This window comes from Callorhinus ursinus, unplaced genomic scaffold (genome assembly GCF_003265705.2).
Source record: "Callorhinus ursinus isolate GAN/ISIS: 27379988/994484 unplaced genomic scaffold, GSC_fseal_2.0 scaffold5, whole genome shotgun sequence".
Classification (NCBI taxonomy): Eukaryota; Metazoa; Chordata; class Mammalia; order Carnivora; family Otariidae; genus Callorhinus; species Callorhinus ursinus.
Window position 1 is genome coordinate 6,578,104 of NW_027397067.1, and position 11,178 is coordinate 6,589,281.

The following is an 11,178-nucleotide window of genomic DNA, read 5'->3' on the forward strand; positions in this document are numbered from 1 at the left end:
ATGATTCTACTAGAATAAAATATCTAGAGAAAAAAATAAAATCTAGAATAAACAAATTAATAGAGACAGAAAGTAAATTAAAGGTTACCAGTTGAAAAGGTAGAGCAATGGAGAAATATTGCTTAATGGTTACAGAGTTTCTCTTTGGAATGATAAAAACATTTTGGATATAGGTAGTGGCGATGGTTGCCTAACATTATGAATGTAAACGATGCCACTGAATCATTTGCTTTCAAATGGTCAAAATGGTAAATTTTATGTTCGATGTATTTTACAAGAAAAAAATGGTGAGCAATCCAAGTGTCTAACAGTAGATAAATGGATACAAAAATTATGTAACATTCATTCAACTGAACATCATGTTTCTACTTACTAATATGATGATCACCATTTAATTAAATATTGGAAAACAATTAAAATCTTGTAGGAGAACACTGACATGGGAAAATATTAGTGATATTGTATCAGTCAGGGTTTCCAGAGCAATAGAACTAGTAGTGATATTGCAGTAATGTTGCAGTCTTAAGACTGAAGTTTGTTAGACTGGCTGGCTAGCCGGCCAGAAACTTCAGTTTTTGTTCTTATTGCCTTCAACTAACTGGATGAGGCCCCCCAACATTATCAAGTGTAAGCTACTTAGTCAACCAATGGTAAATTTAGTCACTTCTACAAAATACCTTCACAGCAATATTTAGTGTTTGACCTAACAACTGGCCGTCATACCCTACCCAAATTAACATATAAAATTAACCAACACAGATATAGTATGAAGTTAAAAAAAAATCAGTCCATAAAAGGATGTGTATGATATGCTCCCATTATAAAAACAATTATCTATGTACATATACTTAGATATCTTAGTAGACAAATATACTGCAAATGTATCGGTTTACCACTATTTATCTCACATTGGTAGGATTATAAGGCATTTTGTTTTGTCCTTGTGCTTTTCTGTATTCTTCAGTAACGTGCAGAGAATTTGTGTTTGTTTCATAATTACCAATCAAAGTCAGTTTTTAAAGCTTAGATAACAGCATAGAAGAATTGTTATAATGTCATACTGAGTGCATGAAGTAGAATATTCTGATTATGTTTGAGTGATGGACACAAGAGAGATCATTCTCCTACTATTTTCTAACCCAATTTTATTTAATCAACATATATTATTTTTTATACTGAAAATATTTGAAGATTTTGCACTAATGTAAAATTATTGTTTATATAATCAGGCAAGAAAAAGCCAAATTCGGATTTGTACGGATTATGAGATTACAGCCACTTAAGAATTTGTATAAGAACATATTAAGGAAGGAAGCTCATCAAAATACTAATCATGATTATGAGAGTTGAATTGTTGGAAAGGATTTTTTCTATTAAAAATTTCCTATAATGTGAATATTACTTGTTCTATGAAATATTTTGAAAAACAATGGCATGGGGACCCCCCAAGCACTTGGCTTTCCCAATTTGCAGCCTCATTTTCCTGTCCATAGCAGCCGTTTTTCCAAGACGAGAGCTCGAACGCATCCATCTCTCTCCTGCGATGTTGGGAGGTCTTAGGAATCCAAGTCCACGTGGGGAATCCGAGGCTGCACAAGCTGTGCAGGGAGGTGCTTGTAGATGTTTGCTAATTCAATTCAACTACATTTTAGTCATTTCCAGGCTACGAACTACACCTATGGGTCACTAAAGTGAGAAGTCAGTTAATAAAATTATTTTATTAGCACAACAGAAACATTCCTACCCCCCTCCAGGAAAAGTGTACCCATCAATAACCAATCGTGATTCCTTCATCTAGTTCTGTTGGTGCTGTATGAGCTCAGGCTGCATCATCTTCTTCTATGGTCCCATATTAACCAATGAAGTGCTTTTCATCTGGCTGGAGTTTTAAACCAAGGTATTGGTACCCTTTGTAAATGACTCATAAGTTTCATGGGCACATGTGCGAGCACATACCCCTCCACACTCAATATACATATATTTCTCCAGAACTGTTAGCTCAGAGGTTTGTGGAACAAACCCACTACCTATTTTTATACTGCTCACAAAGAAAGAATGGTGTTTACATTATTAAAGCATGGCAAATTACACAGTATCTTTCATTTTGCCTCATGACTGACAAACCCTAAAGTATTTATCTGGACCTTTGTAGAAAAAGTTTGCCAAGCCCTAGATTAGCTGATCTGCAACACTGCATCTTTAAGAGTTTCCTGAAGATATATAGTAACATATATTATATTTATAGTAATGCCTCAGTGGACCCTCAAGCTTTTGAACTTGTCCTTATTTCCCCTTACTATTTGTAACTTGCCCTTAAATAGATCTGTGGTAATCTACATTTTTTTTTTTAATTTTAGTAACCAATGTTCAGGACTTCCTGGAGGTTGGGATACAGAGATTTTTTTAAAAAAAGGCAAGGATGTGGCACTTAAAGCATCTTAAATTCTGCCTACTTAAGTTCTCTGGACAAGTTTTTCACTGAGTGTAGTAAAGTTTATTTAATTTCATCTGACTAGGGCGCCTGGGTGGCTCAGTTGTTAAGCGTCTGCCTTTGGCTCAGGTCATGATCCCAGGGTCCTGGGATCGAGTCCCACATCGGGCTCCCCGCTCAGCGGGAAGCCTGCTTCTCCCTCTCCCACTCCCCCTGCTTGTGTTCCTGCTCTCGCTGTCTCTCTCTGTCAAATAAATAAATAAAATCTTTAAAAAAAATTTAATTTCATCTGACTAGATTTGCATTGAATTTTTTAAGATGTATACTTCTCTGAGCTTTGAATCCATCTTTTTTTTATTTTATAATGTTATGTTAGTCACCATACAATACATCATTAGTTTTTGATGTAGTGATCCACAATTCATTGTTTTTGTATACTTGAATCCATCTTACTCTCAATTGTGTCACTGTAGATTTAAGGACATGCATGGCTCTTCCTTACAGATCATTTGATAGGCAGAATTTTCAGTTGGGCAGTCCTCCCAAATAACTATATTGCATGGAATGTCTCTTTTTAATCTGTAAGCTTCACTTCACTCATTATTAAAATGATAGTTACTAGTAGTGATAACGATAGCTAAACCAAAGCACTTAACACCCATGTAGATGTTTGCTGTTGTTCTTCTACTTCTCTCCTATCAGCTTCATGGACTCGGCTTATTACAGTTAGCTTAAACTGTGTGAACAATATAGACCTCATAACTTCAGAGTCTCATGGAACAGTAAGGGTGCTTCTTGCTCACCAAACATTCCTGGCAGGACTGTTTTCCTGGACCAGGGTGGCTCTCTTCCATGCAGGGACCTGGGCTCCTTCCACCTTAGGAAGGTCTGTCTCCTGGGGCTTCATTGTCATCTGCAACCAGAAAGCAGAAAGAGAAACCATATGCGGCACTCATGGGAGATTTATACAATGGCCATTGAAATGGCCCATATTCTGTGGGTATAAATTCCATAGAAAATGTCATCACACTGTGGACCTGCAGATCGATTTTTGCCACGTCTCCTGTACACTTTGTACTTTCCTCATTGTAAGGTATGTGTGTTTTTCTCATCAATCTGAAACCATATGAGTAAGGGTATTGCTTTACTTGTCACATCTTCTAAAGCACAAATCCCTTGCTAAGTGCATCCATACATGTTTTCAGTAGAAAAATGCTCCTACTTTGCAAGGATTGATGTTAACACTAAAGAAAGCTTTCCTTTCTTTCCTATTGTTAAGCCCACAATCATCCAATTATATAAAAATGCCAATAATAAAAGAGAAACAATGTAAACCTGATTAAACAAGTATCACTGATATTCACAGGAGAAAAATATCTGGCAGCTATGACTGATAACTGTAAAACTAAAGCACCAAAGAGAAACTGGCAAATGCTGTTGTCCTTCGGAATTGGCATTTTTGAAGCCAATTTAAGAAACAAAGTGAAGTTAAATAACAAATGGGGAAGACCCATTTTATTGGAAATTATCCAAGCCTGACAGAATATAAAGAACGTCTATATGAGAACCATGTAATAAAACCATGGTTTAGTATCAAACTCATTGCCATTTACAAAATAAATAAATAAATAAAATGCCAATTTATTCAAATTTATTTCTCCATTTCACATTTTGTCTTCTTGAAATTTAATCATTTATCTGCATCAGGAGACACAGCAAGCTAAAGGGTCTCTGTTAAAGTCATCCATTATTTCCTCCAATTTTGTTTGTGGGTGGGAAGAAGGTCACTGTTTTCCTTGGTCTGTGAATATCCTGTCTGCTTTCATCTGGTTTCATTAGTAAAGACAATGAGCATGGCAAGAAAACAACAGTGAACAGCATCACTACTACCTGTGAGAACGATGAAGACGTTCCTGGTGTGAACCACAAGTGGACTGAATAAGGCTATTTCCAGGGGCAGGAATCTAGCCCAGTGTCATCTGGACACCAGTGACTCAAAAACCAACAATTCACAAAAGTCTTCAAAACAAATACAGGAAAGGGGGCAGGGGACAGGTGAAATACATGAAGGGCAAGAAGAGCTACAGACTTCCAGTTATAAAATAAATAAGGGGGATGAAAAGTGCAGCATAGGGAATATAGTCAATTACTTGTAATAACTGTACAGTTACAGATGGTAACAACACATTGTGGTGAACATTTCCCAATGCACGTAATAGTGGACTATGTTGTACATCTGAAACTAATGTAATATTTGATATCAACTCTGCTTCCCTTTAAAAAAACATACTGGTCTTCCAATTTAGCAGATATATAGGGAAATACGTCTCATTTCCTTCTTTGTCACCCTGTTGAAAGCCACCATCTGAGTATTTCCTTATGGGGTTGAGAACTCTGTGCTTTTGAAGCCCCCCAGGACTGTTGCCTGAGCCTCAGCCTTGCAAAATCAAGGGCCACATCTAAGAGCTCACCTGGAGGTGGTGGGCTGAGGCTGTGGGAAGCAGAAACAGAAGACAGCTGAATGAGCAAGGAAGAATAATTACTTGAAGTGGCTCGGGACATATGCTTGTTTTTTTAATGACTTCTAAAGTCTCTTTTCACTCACTTTGATGTTTATGATAAATTATTTTTAATAACAATTCAATAATAATTCAAAACTAATATTTTAAAAGTTTAAAAAAAGCAAGGCATCAATAAAACTCCCAGCCACCCCTCCCACATCAAAAAAAGACAAACAAGCATAAAAGCATAACACTCATAACGCAGATATCAAACCCGACCAACATGGTAAATTTTTTAGTTCCTCTTTTTAAATTATGTGACTCCTTCTCAGGATGATGTACTACTAGGCTAACTCAAAACTAAATGGCTATAAAGTCCAAAGCAGTCACCATAAAAGACAGTTAAATCATTGATTTATCATCCATTGGTTGGGAAGGAATATATATATTTATCAAGGCTATAACAGTATAAATGTCATTTCCCTTTGGAAGTCAGAATTCAATTACATTTATTTTCCATTTATATTTTTAGATCCTTAATTCAAGAGAAAACAAGTGAAGGCCTAAATTTTAGATCATCAGTTGTACAGTTGCAAAATAAACATCTGTCACCAATATATGAAGATTAAAATTGTATCTCATGGATTTTCACAGCCACAAAATCACACCTGTTCCCTCGCACCTCAAATTTTTGGCTGGTCTCCATTTTTGGAGGAAAGATAATTACCTAAATGGTGGGGTTTTGTAGTTCCCCTCCTGTGACCCTAAATCCCAACATCCCTCCACAATACAGTGAATTGTCAACTTAGACATCCATTCATTGATCATGAACTCTACATAACCAATAATTATTTCTTTAAAATAATTGAGGAATCCTGCTGCAAGGATCACTTTGCAAATCAGGAAAGGGAGATACCTGCCATGGCTCGACCAAGTCACATAACTCATGACAGACAGCAACAAGACTCCTATTCCCCTCATGCTTATTACAATGCCCCCATCCTTCAGGCACTGAGAATTATAACAAAAGATTTTCAAAGAAGAATTAGTTGATCATGCAGAAAAGCTGTTTTGAGACATATGTCAGCACAATTAAAGTGTTTTGTTTTGTTTTGCTTTGTTAATGAAATGAAAGGTAGGTGGGTGGGAGAACACACAGCAGGTAAAGGAAACCCATCACATTAGGACTCCAAGAGCCTTGGAAAACAAAGGGACATTGAGGCCTTGGAGGATAGGGAAGGGAGGTCCAAAAATTCAGAGGAACAACCCCCAAAAGAACTGATGGGAGATACTCTCTGCACATACCATGGTTTGTGAACATTTTAAAAACATAGGACTTCTTTTTCCTGCACGTTGATTCTTTAGTCATTGGCTTAGATATAGACTTACTTCTGTGTTTTCATAATCCAAATTAATTATCTGTTCCTGGATTATACTCAATAATTGTTTAATCTTGGAGAGGTCCCATTATCTGCTTACATCACTGTGGTCTGACAAATACCATAATTTCCTATAGGACAAAGTTTCAGTCTCTACAACTCATGATCTGCATATCACCTTTTACATACTATGCTCAGGAAATCTGTAGAAGAAGCTAAATTTTGATACTTCAGCAGTTTCGGACATTGGGACAATCTAGAAATTCGAGCTTGATTTTTTTTTCTGTACATCTGAGCCCTAACATAAACTATCCATGTGGTTTTAGACAAGTTATTTACTTGTTAGAGACAATGTTTTCATAAATAAAATGAGGGCATTAGAGTACATAAAGTTCAAAATTTTTTTCTACTCTAAACTCTATGGTTTTTATAGAACATAAATAAAATGAATTGTACTGTAAAAACTGCAGGCCAGTTTCTGTGTTAAGATAGTTAATTGAGGGGTGCCTGAGTGGCTCAGTCAGTTAGGCATCTGCCTTTGGCTCAGGTCATGATCCCAGGGTCCTAGGACCAAGCCCTACATCGGGCTCCCTGCTCAGCAGAGAGCCTGCTTCTCCCTCTCCCTCTGCCTGCAGCTCCCCTGCTTGGGCCCTCTCTCTCTCTCTCTCTCTCTCTCTCTCTCTCTGACAAATGAATAAATAAAATCTTTTTAAAAAAGATAGTTAATTGAACATATGCACACAATTTTGCTCCTCCTGAAAACTCCGTAAAACCGCATGCACACACAAATTAAGATATGCTCACTGAAGGTTAAAAGAACACAGGAAGAGCCAACAGCAACAGATGGATGCATGATAAGTGGCTTGGCAGCCCAAGAGCACTGAACACAAAGCCTCCAGAAGAGAAAGCTAAGATCTAATCCTATTTATACATCAGAATCCTTAAAAGATACAGAAAGACAGGAAGCAAAACTAGGGACAAGGTGGGGGAGGGGTGCATAAAATAAGGAAAGTGGGTAAGAGCTCTTGGATAAGCCATTAGCCCCCCTGGATCACCTTTCCTATTTAGTGCCCCTTTGAATAACAAACCTAACCCTACCAACGAAAGTTTAGAGCTATATTTCCTGGGAAGAGTTAAACCAGGAATATCTGAAATTCCTCACAAGTAAAAGGGACTAGTCCTATAAGGAAAACAAGGAGATTGAATTATCACATATGTATTGAAAGCCAAATCTAAAATGCCTAGTCTTGTTCCCTTTTCAGTTCCTACGATGCTAGAAGCCAGTTCTTTAGCTTCGAGACACGAGACTTAAAGAATCCTTTCTACAGATTCTTACCAGGAAAGATGTAACAAATGGCCCACACAGATTACCCTGTAATAAATTCAAAATCAATAATCATTGTCATATAGTCAAAGCTTTGATAGGCTTTTTAATTCCCTCTTAATCATGAACAGACAAGCAAAAGTTAACAGATTCATGAGAAGAACTCATTACATAGAAAGTAGAACTAAAAACAAGCAGAGAAAAAAGCAAATGGATATAATAGAAATTCTGCAAAGGAAAGAAAATATCAATAAAAATTATTAATATCATCAGAGATACAAAATAAGATACTGCAATCATGAGACAAAAACAGAATACTATAAAAAGAAATATTCAGAGAACAATAAGAAGCATTTGGAAAGCACTTGACAAGTAAGAGCACAGAATAACAACACAACAGAAGATCTAGAGGACAAAGTCAAAGTACTCTCCCAAAAAGGAGGACAAAGAGATGGGAAATTGAAAGAAAACCAAGTGAAAAACCAGAGGACCATATCAGGAAGTCCAATATCCAAACAATAGGCATTTCAGAAAGAGAGAACAGAGACTATACAAGAAAAGAAATCATGACTAAAATAATTCAAGAAAGGTTCCTATTACTGAAAGGGCCACCAAATGTCTCGCAAAATAGATAAAGTAAACAAACAACAGGAAATGCCCTTATGAAATCTCAGAATATTGGAACCAAGGAGAAAATTCTAGAATCTTTCAGCAGTGGTTGGAAGAACAAATTATATAGAAAGAATGAGGAGTTAAAAGACTGGATTTCTCATCAATAAACCTGAAAACAAGGAGCAACCCATCAGGACACTGAAGAAAAATGATTTCTAACCTATAAGTCCATATCCAAACTATCAATAAGTTTAAAGATTGAATAGAGACATTTTTCAAACCTGCAAGACCTCAAAAAATATTTCACCTTTGGACCTTTTCTTAAAGAGCGACTACAGAATGTGCTTCAGCAAAATGGGAGTGAAATCCAAGGGAAAGAAAGACACAGGATAAAGGAAACAGGACATCCACTACAGGCGAAAGTCAAGGCAATTCCTTGGAGGATGGAGGAGAATGTCCCAAAATGAGAGCTTATGTCAGATGGAGAGTCCATGGGGCTTACCAGAGAGACACACCTGTCGAGGGATAGCACACCAGAGTATACACTACACACCTGCATATGCTCCTTTTACCTCACCAAAGGCTCTGCTCGGATAGCACCAGAGAGGGAGAGAGAGGCCACAGGGAGCTTAGAAGCAGAACCTTGAAAAGCAGCACTCCTCCTACCCCAGTTCTGCCCCGTGTTCAGTTCCCAGCCCACACCAAAACCAGCATGATGCTCCACCTGCAAGATGCGAGGACTTCCAGGACTGATCACCTCACCTGCAGGCTTCCTGGACAGACACTCTTAGTCACTCTTGGAGACAAGGTCCTCTGGGTCCCACATGCTGGCCACAGTAATTTTTTCCTCCCAACTGTCATCTGATCCTGGCCAAAATGCCTCTCGATTACAAAGCTAGGTAAGTAATTATTACTCAATTTTTTTCAAAGTGATAAGATATTGCTTGGAGATACATGAATTGGTGTTAAAACCTTTTTTATTTATTTGTTTTTAAGTAAGGGGGTGGTTAAAGCCAGACATAGGAGTCAACTTGCGGGGGATAAGATGGGAAAACAATGAAGAGGAGCCCAGAGGAGATGTTTAAGGACTGTGCTCTCTCTACCCTGGGTCGTGGGCCCTTGGATATTTGCTTCATTTTAGTTTACATGCTCTTTTTTATTATGATATATCTTACAATTTAAATTTTTTATTAGTTTCAGATGTAGAATTCAGTGATTCATCAGTTGCATATAACACCCAGTGCTTATTCTATCAGGTGTCCTCCTCAATGTCCATCACCCAGTTATCCCTTCCCCCCACCCACCTCCCCTCCAGCAACCCTCAGTTTGTTTCCTAGAGTTCAGTGTCTCTTAATGGTTTGCCTCCCTCTCAATTTTCATCTTGTTTTATTTTTCCTTCCCTTCCCCTATGTTCATGTCTTGTTTCTTAAATTCCACATATGAGTGAAATCATATGTTATTTGTCCTTCTCTGTCTTATTTCACTTAGCGTAATACCCTCTGGTCCCATCCATGTCATTGCAAATGGCAAGATCTCATTCTTTTTGATGGCTGCATAATATTCCATGTCATATATGTAACATATTTTCTTTATCCATTCACCTGTTGATGGACATCTCAGCTCTTTCCATAGTTTGGCTATCATGGACATTGTTGCCATAAACATTGGGGTGCGTGTGTTCCTTCGATTCACAATGTTTTTATTCTTTGGGTAAATACCTAGTGGTGCAATTGTTGGGTCATATGGTAGCTCTATTTTTAACTTTCTGAGGAAGCTCCAAACTGTTTTTCAGAGTGGTTGCACCAGTTTACATTCTCACAACAGTGTAAGAGGGTTCCCCTTTCTCCGCATCCTGCCAACATTTGTTGTTTCCTGAGTTGTTAATCTGACTAGTGTGAGGGGATATCTCATTGTGGTTTTGATTTGTATTTCCCTGATGCCCAGTGATGTTGAGCATTTTTTCATGTGTCTGTTAGCCATTTGTATGTCTTCTTTGGGGAAATGTCAGTATGGTACTGGCACAAAAACAAACATAGATCAGTGGAATAGAATAGAGACTCCAGAAATGGATCCTCAACTCTATGGTCAACTAATCTTCAACAAAGCAGGAAAGAATGAATATCCAATGGAAAAAAAGACAGTCTCTTCAACAAATGGTGTTGGGAAAACTGGACGGCCACATGCAGAAGAATGAAACTGGCCCACCTCCTTACACCATATACAAAAATAAACTCAAAATGTGAGACAGGAATCCAGCCAAATCCTAGAGGAGAACACAGGCAGCAACCTCTGTGACCTCAGCTCCAGCAACTTCTTGCTACACACATCTCCAAAAGCAAGGGAAACAAAAGCAAAAACGAACTACTGGGACTTCATCTAGATAAAAACATTTGCAAAACAAAGGAAACAGTCAACAAAACTGAAAGGCAACCTATGGAATGGGAGAAGATATTTGCAAATGTCTTATAAGATAAAGGGCTAGTATTCAAAAATCTATAAAGAACTTATCAAACTTGACACCCAAAAAACAAAAATCCCATCAAGAAATGGGCATAAGAACAGGCACATGAAAAAGTGCTCAACATCGCTCGGCATCAGGGAAATCCAAATCAAAACCTCAATGAGATACCACCTCACACCCGTCAGAATGGCTAAAATTAACAAGTCAGGGAACGACAGATGTTGGCGGGGATGTGGAGAAAGGGGAACCCTCCTACACTGTTGGTGGGAATGCAAGCTGGTGCAACCACTCTGGAAAACAGTATGGAGGTTCCTCAAACAGTTGAAATTAGAGCTACCGTTCGATCCAGCAATTGCACTACTGGGTATTTACCACAAAGATACAAATGTAGGGACCCGAAGGGGTACGTGCACCCCAATGTTTATAGCAGCAATGTCCACAATAGCCAAACTGTGGAAAGAGCCAAGATG

General features: G+C 37.9%; 1 long non-coding RNA gene across 1 annotated transcript in view; it reads right to left on the minus strand.

The window, feature by feature from the left end:
- Positions 1 to 3,234: 3,234 nt before the first annotated feature.
- Positions 3,235 to 11,178, minus strand: part of LOC141372717 (uncharacterized) — a 26,224-nt gene continuing 18,280 nt past the window's right edge. Inside the window, exon 3 of the long non-coding RNA XR_012378117.1 lies at positions 3,235 to 3,344. This is a non-coding gene — a long non-coding RNA (uncharacterized lncRNA). The remainder of the gene's footprint in view (positions 3,345 to 11,178) is intronic.